Source organism: Melozone crissalis, unplaced genomic scaffold (assembly GCF_028551555.1).
Source record: "Melozone crissalis strain CALT ecotype California unplaced genomic scaffold, PUWL_Pcris_2 ptg000046l_1, whole genome shotgun sequence".
Lineage (NCBI taxonomy): Eukaryota > Metazoa > Chordata > Aves > Passeriformes > Passerellidae > Melozone > Melozone crissalis.
This window is the reverse complement of record NW_026535824.1, coordinates 13,179,086-13,195,805: the sequence shown is the minus strand read 5'-3', so window position 1 is coordinate 13,195,805 and position 16,720 is coordinate 13,179,086.

The following is a 16,720-nucleotide window of genomic DNA, read 5'->3' as shown; positions in this document are numbered from 1 at the left end:
CTACTAGTTCAGGGAAAGACTTCCCTTGAGAAAAGTGAAAAAACCCTCAGTTTATTAAACAAGTAAAGTATTCACAAGCATGAAAAATGAATCATATTAAATCAAACCTCTGACAGTGCTGAAGAGATGTCACATTCAGAAAGTCCTTTTTGTGGGTTGTAGTTGGCTCACTCGGTCTCTTCTAAGTCCCTCTGGTTCTGGAATGCAGCGTCCCAGAGCTCAGGGGGCCACAGGTGTGAGCTGCCGCTGTTTGTCTGGGTTTTCAGTCCACAGCAGGTTTAAACACTTCCAAGAAAAAGGAAAGTCACAGCCCGAGGAACTTCTCTGCCCCAGCTAGCTAAAAAACAATTGCTAGACCTGGACTGTGAAGGCATCAGGAATTTTCCAAATCTGGGCACTGGCGGTCCCAGCAAACACCAGAGCTGGATGGTGCTGGAGCCAGAACCTGCAAATTTCCAAACTTTGGCTTTCTGTGCCAGCAAATCACTGGACTTGGGCTGTGCCAGCACCAGGAAGTTTTCAGATCTGGGCACTGGCACTGCCAGCAAACACCAGATCTGGGTGGTGTCATTGCCAGTGACAGAAATCTGCCAGATTTGGGCTCTGCTGGCACCAGGAAATTTCCAAATCTGGGTTCTGGTGCAGCAAACACAAGATGTGGGCGGTGCCAGACCAAGTGGCAGGAAGCTGCCACGGGCTTTGGATTTCTGTGCCAGCAAATTGCTGCACTTGGGCTGTGCCAGAAGAGGGAAATGTCCAGATCTGGGCACTGGCAGTGCCAGCAAACAGCCCATTTCAGGCTCCAGGCTCCAGGAAGGATTGGATCTGGATGCCTTCCTTTTTTCTTTCCTTCTATCCTTCCTTCTTTCCTGGGATTCTGCTGCCAGCAAACTCCAGATTGGGCGGTACTGGCAAGGGGAAATTGCCAGGTTTTAGCTTTCTTTGCCAGCAAATTGCTGGATATGGGTGGTGCCAGAAGATGCCAGATGTGGGCACTGGCAGTGCCAGTGCACACCAGATCTGGGTGGGGGATGTGCCAGCACCAGGAAATTGCCAGATGTTAACTTTCAGTGCCAGCATATTGCTGGATTTATGCTGTGCAGGAACCTGAAAAATTCTGGATCTGGGCACTTGTGGTGTCAGCAAACACAAGACTGGGTTGCTGTAGGTACCAGGTATTTGCAAGGTTTTGGCTTTCTTTGCTAGAAAATTACTAGACTTGGGCTGTGCTGGCACCAGGAAATTCCTGCATCTGGGCACTGGTGGTGCCAGCAAACACCGGATCTTGGCATTGCCAATGACGGTAGCAGGGAATTGCCAGATTGTGGCTTTCTTTACCAGAAAATTGCTGGACTTGGCTCTGCCAGAATAGGGAAATATCCAGATCTGAGCACTGGCAGTGGCAGCAAACATCAGGTCTGGGCACCTGTACTGGCATCAGGAAATTGCCGGATTTTGGCTTTCTGTGCCAGCAAATTGCTGGACTTGGGCTGTGCCAGCACTGGGAAATTTCCGGATCTGGGCACTTGCGCAGCAAACACCAGACCTGGGTGGTGCTGGTGGCAGCACTGGGAAGCTGCTGGGTTCTGGCTTTCTTTGCCAGAAAATTGCTGCATTTAGGTTTTGCTGGCAGTGAGAAATTTCCAGATGCTACTTTTCTGTGCCAGCAGACTGCTGGAATTAGGCTATGCAGGCATCTGAGACATTCCCGATCTGGGCACTGGCGGTGTCAGCAAACCCGAGATCGGGTTGCTGTAGGTACCAGGTCTTTGCTTGGTTTTGGCTTTCTTTGCCAGCAAATTGCTGCACTTGGGCTGTGCCAGAATAGGGAAATATCAAGAACTGGGAACTGGCAGTGCCAGCAAACCCCACATTTCAGGAAGGACTGGATCTGGACCCGTTCCCTCCCTGCCTCCGTCCCTCTGCAAGGTGCCAGAGGGGCTGGAGAGCAGCCAGGCAGAAAGGGACCTGCAGGGACTGATGGACAGCAGGCTGGACATGAGCCAGCAGTGTGCCCAGGTGGCCAAGAAGGCCAATGGCTCCTGGCCTGGATCAGGAATGGTGTGACCAGCAGGAGCAGGGCAGGGATTGTTCCCCTGTGCTCAGCACTGCTTGGGCAGCACCTCGAGTGCTGTGTTCAGATCTGGAGCCCCCAATTTAGGAAGAACATGGAGGGGCTGGAGCGTTTCCAGAGAAGGACAAGGCTGGTGATGGATCTGGAACACAAGTGCTGTGATAAGTTCCTGAGGAAGCTGAGCTTGTGTATCCTGGAGAAGAGGAGGCTCAGGGGAAAAAAGGCAGTGTAAGGGCACAGGTTGGACTTGATGATCTCCATGGCCTGTTCCACCCTTGCTGATTCTGGGATTCTCTGAAGCCACCCTTGGAGCAGTTGCAGGATGAGCCCTGGGCCTCCTGTTCAGCAGCTCCAGCAGCCCAGGTCCCTCAGCTTCTCCTGCCAGCCCCAAAGCCCATCCTGTCAGTCCTGCAGAGCCTCTGCAGCTCCTCCTCACTGCCCAGAACAGGGAGCCCCAGAGTCAGACACAGCAGCCCAGATGTGCCCCCCTGGCCTGGGGTGCCTCTGGCAAGGGAGCAGCACCAGGCACTGCAGGAGCCTGCAGACAATTGATCTGAAGGCCAAAGCTCCTTAGCTCCTTCTGGAAGAGCAGGAACAGTTCCTCATTCCAGTGTGGTGGAATGCCGGGCACCACAGCTCCAGGTGAGGACTGGACACAAGTTTGCTCCCACTGAGTGCTGTGATGGGTTCTGCAGGAGCTCTGGGCTCCTGTGCTTGCTATGCACAATGAGGAGAGAAGGAGCCAAGTGCACTGATGTGGGAAATGGATTTGTAGAAAGCTTTTAGGGCCTAATAGAAGGCCCACAAAGTAGGAATCTGTATATAAATCTTGAGACAAGAAATGCTAACTTAAAAATGCCATGGCACAGGACAGATATTGTTGAGAGAAAAATGGAGCTAGAAAAAAGTTTCAAAAGACGGCCTTGCAAATAAGATTTTGGAAAAACAGAGCTATGAAAGATGCATTGTAGTGGGACCCATGAGGGGCAGTTTTAAATAATTGGCTTTAAGGCATCTACAACGTGGATTGGCAAAAGGCTGATAGACCAAGAAACGCTTATAATGTATTATAATTAGGAAATAGTTGGCTTCTGATTGTGATGGCGTGAATTATAACATCTGTATTGTCTCACCCTTCTCATGAGACTGAAAATGGAAGAAAAGTTTTTAAAACACCTCTCAGTTGCCCCATCTCTAGGTCAAGAAAAGAGTATTATCCAACACACTGACACACCTTTGTCCTGAGCATAACCCAGCCTGGACCAAACACACTGAAAGTTCCCCTGTGGCCCATGTCTCGAAACATCAGGTCTGCTGTTTGACAACTCAGGTTGGGTTGGTGTCAAGGAGTTCCCTCAGAAATACTGGGTTTGTCTTCCTCTGTGCCTTCCCCTCAGCAGCCTTGGGGATGCTCCTGTGTGAAGCCATCTGTCTCTCACAGTTTGAGACAACTTCAAACAGGATATTGTGCAATAAGTCGTCTCCTCTAAAGTGTTCCAACAATCCCTTTCCAGCAACAGGAAATTATTACTAATAGATGAAAGTGGAAAAACCCCAACAGTTTATTAACAAACAGAATCCCCCCATGGCACGCGTTACAAGAAGGTGCCGGGGTCTCTCTCGGAAGAACAGGAGCTGTCACGGAGCAGTTCCAGCAGCTGATGGAAGCTCGGGGGCTCGTCCGGCGTCGGCTTTCTCCCATGGCAGAGCTCCATGGAGCGGGCAGGGCAGTGAAGCAGCTGGGCTGGAGCCCCTCGCTGCCTTTTCTCCCCGGCGTGGCTCAGCTCACAGACTCGGGCTGGGAGCGGGGCCGCTCTGCTCCTGCCGGCACCGTGTCCCTGGGCTTGGACAAACAGTTTCCTGCCTGGAGAGCCCTGCACACTGCTCCACAGATCTTTCATAAAGGCCCAAACCAACTCCAAACGCTCTGTCTGCAGCAGCTTTTCACAAAGGGCTGCAGCAATCCAGGACAGCTGCAAGTGAGTGTTGGAAGGCTCTTGTCTTGTTCCTGACAGCAGAATTCTTGATGATCTTGTGCAATTTTATTCAGATGTAACATGGGAGCTGAGGTTTTTTTTGTTAAAATATTTCATGATGAGTATGAAGCCTTGAGAGTGTGAGGTGAAAGACTGATGTGTGAAAGCATGAGCATATCCTCCAAAGTGGCCAGTTTAATTGTCCATTTTATTACTCTTGTATTTACTCCACACTAATTAGGAAAACCAAGCTTTGCTTGGAGGCAAAACAGGCATGGGATACACTACAGTCCCTCACAGGCTCAGCAGGGCTGGCAGTGACACAGCAGGCAGTCTGCTTCATTGTGAACCACTACAGAGCTACATCCCAACCTGGTTTAAGTAGCGTGCTATTATTAAGAGCTCCTTTTCTGCATGAGACACCAAAAGGAGATCCCAAATGATCTTCATGCAAGCATGCAGTAAAGAACTGCTCCTGCTATCCTAACAAAGCATTTGCTTTGGCAATTACACTCTTCCCATTCATCTTTTTATGCAGGCACTTCAGGTTTTCCCCCACACCCCTGCAAGGCTGGCAGTCACTGTTTCCCATTTCCTGTTCTTCCCTAGAGATGGTGCAGTGGCTGCTTTGAAACAAAAAAGCCCTGGGATCTGGACAGCTTGAAGGAGCATGAAATGCTAATTATGTGCTCATATTGGTAACACCCAGGTCTGCACTGCCCAGTCCTCTGAAGCAGCAGCAGCAGGAGGACCATGCATCATTCCTGTTGGTGGATGTTCATGCTTCTGGTGTGCAAGAGCAATGACTTTGAGGAGGGACAAAAATGCCCCTATTCAAACAGTGGCTGTGCAAGGAGATGTGAAGTTTCACAGCCTTTTCTAGGATATTGCAGAAAGATCTAAGGTAATATTGTGGCATGGAGTAGGTCACTAAATTTGTCTCCAGAGGAATCCCCAGAGGGCACATTCACTCTGCTGCTGATGGCAACCCCATAAGCTCATGGACCAGTTTTCCCTGCAACGTGCCACCCTGCCTGGGCTTTACTAGGCCGGGACTAGACCCAGAGCTAAGCAAGCACATGCAGCCAGGTGACATTGTGTGACATCAGAAGCTGGCAACCATGAGGATTTTGCTGTCAAAAGGTTACAGCTTGCACTGGGCCCAGAAGTGTTTTACCCTAAAGCAAAGCAAATTGAAATGTGAAGTTTCAAAGTTTCAAATGACTATGAAAGGAAACTGCAGAATAATTTCTGGATGGGCAGCATTGTCAATGATCATATAGCCCACCAAGAGCTGGAGCTGAATCCAGAATTGCTTCTTCCAGCTGTGCAGGAATTCATTCCACTGGCAAGCACTGGTCCATGGGAACAAATGATCCCCTAGCTCTGGGCTGAATGGCACCCAGGCTGCAGTGCAGATTGGAGGAACCCTTGTCACTTGTTATTGGCCTCCCAGTGCACTCATCCTTCTGCAAACAAGGGGCAAACAACACAGCTGGAGTGCTGTCCCCAGTAATATACATACAGGTGGCTTTTCCAAAGCAGTGCATCTTTTCCCAGTGAAATACATTACCTCTTCTTACCTATGGAATTGTGATTGAAGATACCTGTGAGCCAGATCTGTGGGGGATTGCAAAGGAGCAAAGCTTTGGGATTTGGGCACACTTCTCTTGGTTTCTTTGCTCAGGGCTTTGGTGGGCACAGAACACACCTTTGACTATACAGGATCTTTTGGATCCATTGTCCGTCAAACAGGTCAACAGGTGACTCTGTTGTAATGCCAAGTAACAAAGAGCAGCACAAATGACACAAAGAAAACATGGCCAAAGAGGAGGAGGAGAGGCCCAATGCGGAAAGGATGTGGTGAGACGCTGGCACATCGAGTGAGCTGCACTCCCATAATCTCTAGGCTAGCAGGTCCTGGTCTCACATTCTCCTTTTGGTTTTTTCAATTTTGTTTATTTATTTACTTTTTGTCATCATCAAAAAAAATATAGAATTAAAAATATGTCATCAAAACTTAAAGACAGAATCAAAACACGTTAATTCAAAACTGTATCTAAAGATCAGAACATATGTACAGCTCTAACTGTGAAGCTGTTATGTTTGCCCAATTATCCCATCATAAAAAAACCCCAAACAATATTAAAAGTAGTCGCTATTTGAATAGTTAAAATAAAAAAATATATAAAATTGGATACAATATAATTTGATTAAAATAAGGGATAATTTGGCTCAAATAAGAGCACATAAGCAAAAACAACCGCGGGGTACAGAGTGCGGGGTTCAATGACCCTTGCCACTTCACGTACAAGCTTGCCAAGTGAAAGTCACCCCTTATATGCTATGTGTCAATTCCATCTCCTCCCATTTTTGGTTCGTCATATCTCTATCTCCCCCTTCATTACCACCTTTACCATGCATGTGCCACCACTCAGTTTGGTGGTCGCACAAGTCTTTGGAGGTCGTCACTGATGAAGGCTCTGTAGTCTTCTTCGTTGTCCTTTAATTCACCTTTGGGTTACACAGGCGCACCAAGCCAGTACAATGTAAGCCAAGACTAACGTATCACTGCATCTACATATCAAGGCAATAAATCCCTTATAATTAGCATTTTCTGGGATCCAACCCGGTTCTTGGTCATTTTTAGAAACTCTATCTTCAGCTTCTTTCCTGTGGTCCGTGAGAACATCTGCTGGGAAGGGTGGGTGGAGCCCCTCCTCTCACTCTCTTCTTTGGCATTACAACTTTAAACTATTTTATTATTCTCAAATATTAATTACTGTATCAATATTGATTCCTGTTTCAATATTTATCAGCAGAAATCATACCTATTTATCACAGACTGATGTCACTGGAAAAATTCCCTCTTTTCCAAAGGTTTTCATTTGCTTTGGCTCTACTTAGTATGGCTGCAGGTCACATTTCCTTTGGCTTAAGGAATTATCTTGGCAGTTACTCTTGGTAATATATCTTGCTAATTCTGCCCTTGGAGGAATTACTCAGTTCTGCAGTCCTTATTACATGCCCTGTTCTAAAAGACTTTTATATTGTTTTCCCTCTCTCTGTGTTTTCACACTTGTTCAACCAGGTTTTCTTTCTAAGAATATTAGTCACAATATCCCAAAGGATTAAAAAATGCTTAGGTATTTGTTCCCTAAGTATTTACTAAAGAAAAATATAATAATTTAAAAAACCTGTATGCATGCTGGATGTAAAATACAAACAGAAATCAACTTGAGAGTTCTCCCAAAAACCTTAAGAAAAAACCCCATGTATTCCATAAAACCTGGAGTATTCATCTACAGTATACACAAAAGGGCATGTTCTAGAAGAGAAAATTTGTGCAATGGTTCCGCACAGAATTCTATGCTTTCAAGCTTTTTGCCCTTCAGGGGCAGTGCCATTCTCTGAACTGTAATGCTCTGAGCATGTTCTGCTCACCATGGCAGCTTTCTGCTCTGCCCTGGTACAGATCATCCTCCCAGCAAAGGGGGAGTGCAGCCACCACAACTCGCAGCACCTTCTCACATAGCAAGAACCTGAAGGGGAGAGATGGCTTTCACCAGCTGCTGCGGGTTCTAATAGTGCCACCTCTCAGCTGCCGAAAGCCTGAATTTCTGTGTTGCAGTGTGGTAGTTTATTGAGCCAAATGTTCTGTTATATAGTGGTATGCTCAAGTGTTCCCTGAGTTATTAGAGTTAGTCTCTCCACTGTGTTAGGCCCTCCTACCCAAGCGTCCCTCAAGGAATTCCCTCCCTCCTCACCAGATTTTTCCCTGTCTGTCAAGACAACCCGGCCCCTTTGCCCCACCCATCAGCCCAAACCCTACCCTTTGTTCCAGAAAGTTCCCTGTCCCTCACCTTAAGATCCAATCGCTATCCCAACGCTCTCTCTTCCCCTTGTTCTGATTTGTTGTAGGCCTCAAAACCACACCCCAAGAGTCGCTTATTGGTTACTATATGGTGTCCACGCCCTGTTTTGAAAGATTTTAAAAACCAGTGCACAGGGGTGCTGGGGCTTCTCTGACCATCTGTTCCCTTTGGGAATTTTTGCCTGCAGAACCTTCCCCCTGCCTCTCCTGATGAATTTGCTGCACTTCACACCACAGAAGAGCCTCCTCTGCTTCCTTCACTCGGTCCTCCAGAGGTCTCTACTGCTCGGCATTTGGCCTAGAGGTTCTGGCTCAGGCAAAACCCTAACCTAGCCACATCCCCACTCCTGCCGTTTTCCCTGGAGCATCACAGAGCTAGCCAGGGCTGCGGAGGGCAGTGACAGTGACCCATGCCCTGGCATGTCACAGCCCCCAGAGCCACACCTGCCAGGCCACAAGCCCCAGCCCTGGTCCCCACTGCCGGCATCAGGGGCTCCTGGGCATCCTCACCCTGAGTGCAAAGGCAGCCTCAGGAGTCCCCCAGGGCGCTCTGGATCCAGGCTGCAGACACCCTAAAGCCATCACTGAAAGGGACGTGGATGGGGACCACAGCTTGATCTTGCAGTGCTCACCAGCCCTGACTACTCTCTAAGTGAACCCAAACCTCATTGGCAGCACCTTGAGCACATTGACCCTGCTCGCCCCTCCTGGAACGTGGTGTTCCCACATCCTACACCAGCCCTTTGCAGGGAGTGACCAGCTCCCAGCTGCTCTGCTACCCTGGCCTTACTTTCTGTTTGCCGGCAATGAACTTAACAGACACACTCCTGAGAAACCTAGCACAACATTTGCTTCTCAGGAGGTCTTCGGCAAAAAAACTCCACTAATCCCTAGTTTTGCACAGAGAAGGAGGTCCTGACAAAGCATGAGGCACAGGCAGGGCTCTGGCATATGAATTCCTGAGCCGCAGGATTCCACCCATTGTTGTTCCCAGCTACTTTGCTGATATTTTAGAACCAGTTCTGGACAAGGGCTGCTGCTGACAGGATAGGAAAATATGGAGAAAAAAAGGTGCAGGAGACAACAAAAAACAAACCAAGGGGGAAAACCCTTAGAAATAGAGAGCACAACAGAAGTCCTTGGAGATGGTTCAATAGAAAATGCCAGCAGCAGTGAGCAGAGCCCGAGGTTGCTCACTGCCACCCCAGGGGCTCCTCAGTCCCCTGCTGGTTTGTGTCTGATGCAGCCCTGCCTGGAAAGGGCTCCATGCTCTGGTGTTCCCAGCTTGCTCCAGGCTACATTCTTAGCAGCACTGAAAGAAGAGGTGAAACAAAGAGCCATTTTCTGTGCTGCCTGCAAACTCTTCTTCTTCAGTGCCACTGCCAGAGATCATCCCTCTGTCCGCTTGGCACTGTGCCTGCTACATCCTTGTCCCTGTCCCTTGCATCAGCTCCTGCACATCATCAGCACTCGCTGTCCCACATCATGAACAGAGAGAGCTGTGTCAGAAAAGCAAGGAGTGCATTTTCTTGTCCTTTCTAACAGACACAAGAAGCATGAGTCCAAATAACTTTGTTGTTTGTTCCTGTTCTCCTTTTCGATAACTCTTTTCTGCTTTAATGCAAAAGCCTCATTTCATACATGGATGGAATAATCTGGAATTGGCAGTTCCTTCAGGCTGTCAGGCACCATGGGAGTTTTCTCTTGTCTCTGATGAGGATTTGGTGAATTTTCCATTGGTCACTTGGTGGTGTCACCATGGGCTGAGCTCAGCGGCTGACTCTGCTGTCCCCAGGGGATGCATTGGGACGCCAAGCCCCTCATGGCTGGGATTCGGGGGAGGGCGGGCTCGGAGCGCCCAGGGCCTGGGCCCGTGAGGAGGTGCTGCTGGCGCTGGCTGTGCTCAGCCCACCGTGCCGAGCAGCCGCGGCCATGGAGACAAAGGCGGGAGCTGTGGCCGAGGCCGGCAGGCGGCCCGGGCCGGCTCGCAGCTGCGAGGACGCCGGCAGCCTGTGCCCTGAGGCCGAGGCCGTGGCGGGCGGTTTGCGGGCAGGGCTTTTCCGAGCCTGCCGCAATGTGCTGCCTCCCGTGTGGGCCCGGCTGCGGCAGAGGCAGGCGGGAGCGCAGCGGGGCCGGCAGCGGCGGGCAGAGGCCGCAGAGAGCAGCAGCCCGGCCGGGCCCGCTGCGGAGCGGCACGGAGCTGCCGGGCAGCCCTCGGCCGTGTCTGTGCGCACAGGGCAGGAGCAGAGGCCGGAGCAGAGGCAGGAGCCACGGCAGGAGCCGGCCATAGCGGCAGCTCGCCGTGCCGGGGGCCGCAGCTGCAGTTCTCCCCTGCCGGCCACAGCAGCAGCCGCTCGCCTCCGAGGCTCCGGCGCTTCCCGAAGACGAGGAGCCCGGCCCCCAGCACGCCCTGGAGCCCCGCAGCCAGAGGAGCTGCCGGCGCCGCAAATGGCAGCGCAGAGGGCGCAGGGTGAGGAGGAGGACATGAGGCTCGCTCTGGGCCGCGCTGGGGCGGCTGTGCCCTGTCAGCCTTCGCCTTGAGCCCTTTGCTTCTTTTCCATGAGCCTTGATCCCCGTCCTTGGCCAAGGGCCCCCGCAGCCCTTTGCAGGGCTGCAGTAAAAGCTGCCTCAGTCACAGAATCACGGAATCCCTGGCTTGGAAGACAGACACTTTCAAGATGATCGAGTTCAATCTGTGGCCTAATACCTCAACTAAAGCACGGCACCGAGTGCCACATCCAGTCTTCTTTCAAAGGCTTGCATGGATGGTGAGTCCACCAGCTCCCTGCAGGGGTCTGTCCCAGGAAGAACCAAGATAACACTGGGGCCTTCTACCCCCTGGCGCTTGGAGCTCTGGAAGTTTGTCTTTCTGCTTAGGCAAAGGCCATGGAAAAGGACTGGGAAAAGTAGTCACTAATCGAGTAACCTACAGAGCTCTAAATTGATGTGCAAGGAATACAGAAAAGACAGAAAAGAAAAAAGGCAAAACCCAAATGGCATCAGCAAAGTCTTGGGCATGAACACATAGCTGCAAAAGGGTCTTCTCAGCCCTCTTTCTTTGTATTTCTGGGAACCAGAGGAATCCTGCTTGAGCCTCTGGGGAGATGGGTTTGGGAGGTAAAAGTTCATGTCTTTTTTCTCCTTGGGGCAGCTCCTGTTCCTAGCATCAGCTGAGCCTCTCTCCAGCCTGATGCCTGTTCTGATTGTTGCAGCAAAACAACTGATGGCAGACAGAAGGCACTGACACTTGCAGAGACGTGACTTTTTCCAGTGCCAGGTGGGAGTGGGAGTCAGAAGAAAAACTCCCGAAAGCACAACTCCATTGGAAGATTGCCTTCCTTTTCATTGCGTAAAGAAGCTCTAGATCCACTTGTGAATTGTCAGTTGTTTGTTAAGGATGGGAAGTTTTCTTTCCTGATTTTTTTCCTGTGGTTTGGAAGTGGATGAGGCTCTCGTTCATTCACAAACTCCAGACCAAAGTGCCTTTGGAAGATGGCCCACATGGCAGTTTTTGCCCAGCCATGGTACTTGTGGATATAGAAAAGCAAGGGCAATGGTATTTGCAGCCAAAACCCAGCAAAGCTTGGCTCAGCCAAAACATCCTGGGGAGAGAGAGGCCTCCAGCTGTTCCTAGAAATCAGCAAGTTCCAGCCAAATGGTTGTGTAGCACTAAGTGCAATCTCTTTGCCTGGATCAGAGCCTTGCTCAGCCGAAGAAGCAGAAAGATCAGCAAGGAGCTCTCAATGGCCCCTCACATCATTTTGATTTTGCTCATCTTGTGTAAGTTTGCAACTGAATGTGTGTTTGCAGTTGAGCTAATGAAGAAAAAAAAGTAAATAGAAGCTTTACGGTGGGGCCATGATATTCCACAAGAGGAATCACTTGTGTGCATTTAATTGGAGCTCGCTCAATCCTGTAAAAGTATTGTAGCCCTGATTTAAAATAGGCCGATATGAACCAATTTGGAGAGACAGAGACTAAAATGGCGTATGGGGTTTTTTTTTAAGAGTGAGAAAAACTACCCAAAAGGTGTTGTTTTGTGGCATTTTAAAATATACTACCTCAAAATTACCAACTGCAATAAATCAAGAGTTTAAAATGGAGTGTTTAGGTATATGAATAATTAAAACCACAAAAATGTGAAGACATGAATGCATGTTTTCATAAAAATCATGAAATTATAGACCAAAAAATACATGCCCTGAACTACAATGCAAAGGCAGGTAGAACTGTACTTGAATCTCTTTTTAGATTGCTGGAGTTTTTTCCTTGTGAAGAGGAGCTAGGGTATTGCTGAAGAAAAGTGGCACAAGCAGGACGGGGCAGCGTGCCGTGCTCCGTGCAGAGGCTGCCAGGGGCTGCCCGAAGAGCGCCCTGCTGCAGCCAGAGCCCTCCTGGCCTGGGGCCCGGGAGCAAAGGGCCAGGGCAGCCGCCTCTTCCTCGTCCTGACCCTGACACTGCTCCCTGCTGCTGCTGCTGCTGAGGGAAAGAGAAGACTCTCCTAAGGCCCCATGAACGAATGCACTTACGCAGCCCTGGGGATGCCAGTGAAGGAAACCATGTGTCACATAAAGCATGTGTGACCAGAGTCACCAAACACCACCTAAACATGGAATTGTTGCAGCTCTGGGACAGGCAGAAATGTACAGAATTAACTGGGGACTTGAAGGCAGAAGAGGCCGGAGGAGGAAAACAACTCTGATGGAAAAAAAACACCATATCTGGAGGGGAAAACATCTCTGCCTGCTCAGAATTAGTCGAGGGAGCATGCCTCTAATCCTCTCCTGAAAGGGATGCTTTAGGTGAGCTTTGCACCTCCAACTGCCTTGGACCAGAGCAAGGAAGATTCAATCATGTAAATGTTACATAGATAAATAGATACATACATACATAGATACATACATACATAGATACATAGATAGACAGACAGATCTCATTACTGAAATCTCTCTTTACTGTCCTCTCTATTGCTACGCACATCGGAACTTGGTAGCCAGTGCCCCACTCAACTACAATCCTGAGATTGCTCTCCTGTTGCTTCAAAAAAGCACACTCTTGGGGAATCTGGAGCATGTAGGTCCTTATGGAATGCAACCAGACACCCAGAGCATTGCACTGGGAACTGGACTCTTTCTGCATCTGTGCTCGGGCAAGTTCTTCTCTTGGACTCGACCACACTGATGGTGCTGAAGTGGCTGGAATCAGAAATGTAGCCCAGCCCCTCCCAGCTCCTCTAATCTCTGAGCACCAGCTGGAATGCAAGGGCATTGATTTCCTGCTCAATTCCCAAACACAACACACACTGATTCCCTGGGATGCCAAAACACATAGGAGCCATTAACCTTGAAAGTGATGTGTTTCTGCCAGTGCTGGAAAAAGGCAGAAAAAGTGAGAAAAAGCTCCCTGGAGAAAGAGAAATTACACAAGGCTTCTCCTTCGAGCAAACAAACAAATAAACAAAATATGAAAGTGTTACCTACTCCAGTGTCTAAAGCACTTGGATGCACTGAAGAGATGTTTGGCAGGGAAGCAGCCCTTGTGCTGAGCATTGGCTCTATGGATCTAAGGCAGGGATCTATGGAAGTCTGCCTGAAGGTCCCTCATGAGCCCCCATTGTCCAGGTTAAAGCTCCCTCAGCACCTCCTCACTGGCCTTGTGCTGCACCCCCTTGCCCAGCTCCCCTGTCCTTCTGTGCACACGCTGCAGCCCCTCCATGACTTTCTGCTTCCCAGGGCCCACAGCTGCACACAGCACTCCAGCTGTGGCCGCAGCGCTGCCCAGCACAGGCCACGCTCACTGCCCTGCTCCTGCTGCCCCACTGCTGCTGGCACAGCCACTGTGCCCTTGGCCTTCTGGGCCCCCTGGCCCCACGCTGCCTCATCTTCAGCTGCTCACGGCCGCCAGCCCTGCGTCCTTTTGGCTCACGCAGCTCCCCAGCCACAAAGGTGCCCATTGCACTTCAGATACAGCAGACACCATTGCAAGATGGCCTTCCTTTTCTACCACCTCATTTTCCAAGTAGATATCATAAAATTTGATAGGAATAGGATTCTAAGTCACTCTCTTTAAATTAAAATTATCTAATTCAACTGTACAGGAAATTGCTCTTAATTAAATTATCCCTCTCTGCTGTCTGCAAGCATGGTTCTCTTTTCAAAACTAGGTTTTAGTTCTTCAAACTCTGAGAAGGAAATTTAAAAATATCTATAGTTGCCTTTGTTACTTTTGTTTCAGGCATGGAAATGGATTTCTTTCAGCCTTCCTAGCTGGCCCTGTACAGTCTACTGCTACTGGCCAAGCTCCTAGCTTGCTCTACAATTCCTCAACACCAGGAACACGAAATGTTCCTTTCTCACTCACCTCAGGATCTTTAGCACTGCTGAATACACGCTTCAGGTGACCTGTAGTGGGAAGGGAAAACGAACCAGCTGCTGTCAGAAAACTGCCTGGCCCTCTGAATCCAACAGAACAAGTCAACCCAAACAGGTACGATTTCCCGTTTCACAACCTCCCTCCAGGAGACACATTTTATTCACACAGCCAGCAAGGGATCAGAACAATATTCTTGGCTGTTCCTACACTTCAGCCTGTTTAGCCAGTAAATGAATACAAAGATGATCAAGAAAATGCAAATTGTTCTTTAACACTCAATGCTCCTGTTCTACCAAACACATAAAACAGCTTCTGAAATCCTCTCCTTCAGGTACTCTTTTTTTTTTTTCATATCAGATACATGCAGTAATTCTCATAATAATTCTCATTAACTTGCAGGAAACAGTTGCCCAGAAAAGCTTCCCAAAATTCCCCTGAGCTGTGGCAGTTCTGTTGTGGAAGAGCACAGCAGCACCTCTAGGGTTCAGGAGCAGACACTCACTGCTTTAGAGTTTGCACTTCCTTTCAAAGGGAATAACTATTTTTGCCTTCAGTAAAAGGTTATTAAGTTAGACAGTCAAATCCTTTCATGACAAAATTTAAAAAGAAAGAAGCTTTCTCTGAATTTTGGGAACAACTGCAGAGTTTTTAGAAGGCCTTCCCTGAAGCTCTGCCAGTCTACATTTTCAAAGGTGTCTTGCTTGTCCCAGCACCCTGAGTAAATGACATAGTCTGCTGCCACAGACTCCCCTGCGGAGGGAACGGATGCCCTGCAGGTTCCCCTGTAAATGCTGCTCCTGTGGCTACAGACACCCCCTTTTTAGCTGAACCTCTTGACAGGAGCTTTACCAAACCACTGGCACTCTAATGCTCTTTCTGTTTCAAAATCAGAAACTCAGCCACCAAGAAAGAGCAGGAAGACATACAAAAGCCAGGTTAGGATACATCCTTACCGAAGTAGAATGGAAAACTCTACTTACGAACAAAGTGTGCAACGTAATATGCGGAAAAACAAACACCATAGGCAGCAAAAGCTGCTGTGGCCAGATGGTGGATCATTGTCCCAGTGCTGTGCAAGTTTTCTCCAACACTAGAAAAACAAGTGCCCTGTCAGAGTGCAGCTGCCCACTGACCAATGCTCAAACCAGGAGGGTTCTCCTGATGCGACCAAGGCCTAGGGCTGCTCTGACACTCAGGCCTTCCGTGCACCAAGACAACCTTCTGATGCCACTATGACGATGTGGCAACCATGCCCTGACATCACAAAGCAAACGCTCCATATTGGTCTGTGAATTTATGCCAAGCAATAACCAACCTTCCCTACAGCAAACACAAAAGAGCCTGGGAAGTTCTTCTTTGTCACAAAGCAGCAAAAAATCCCCTCATGGGCCAAACCCTGTTGTTCAGGGATCCAAGAGGAACTCCAAGAGTGCCCCAAGGACCTACAGCCTGTACCCCAGCTGAGCACTCAGATGGGACACAAGCAAAGGAAGCCAGACTAAGAAAATGGCCCACAGCATTGCACATGTGAGAAATGACTCTCACTTTTAAAGGTTTAGTAAACCTTAACAAAGGACTGACTAAGGAAAACTTGCAGCATTGGGAGTCTCTGTGACTAGCAGCCATGTGCTCATCTACAAAAAGGATGCTCTGCCTTTTATACCCTTAGCCCCTCCAAAAGTTTTGTCAGTCAACTCTTTCTCTGCAGTCCATTGGTGGAGATTACTTTCTTGCATCCTGACTGGAGGTCAGGTGTTGTTACACCCTGCCTGATGGTCACAAGCCAGCCCTCCCCAGACGCCCTGACTACCAAGGCAATTACAAGGGAGACAGGAAAGAGGACTGTGGGAGGATATATTACAATACCATCACTACACATTTGAACATCCACATAACATCTGGTTCTTAATCATCAGAGCCAACCATTGCATTACTCGTCCAGAACACACAGAACCAGGAGAGAAGCCACTGTTGGCATCACAGCTGAAATCCTTCCTAACAAATCTCCCCACATATTTGCACCTTTATTGGACATGCCCAGGGCTCCGGTGCGGGTACATCTCTGCCTTTCTTTCCCTTTGGCAGCAGTTGAACTGGCAGCATCTGCCCGCCAGCAGCAGCTGCTCCAAGCTGGGAACGCCACTGGTGGTGCTGATTTCCAGAGGCTTCTGTGTGCAGGGGAAGCCAAGGCAGGAGCGGGTTGAACGGTGCTGGCGTTGCTGCTGCTCTGTGCCAGAGAGCCCCGGCTGGGCAGGGCACGGTGCCCACTGCGCTGCGGGCTCCTTCTCCTGCCACAGCTGGGCACACCTGGCAACAAGGCATGACAACTTGTGGGCAAGCCAAGGGGTTTCTGGGGCTGCACTGCTCTGCACACACCCAGCACACCTGCAGCACAGAATTTTAACCCTCAAACAGGTAAACCAA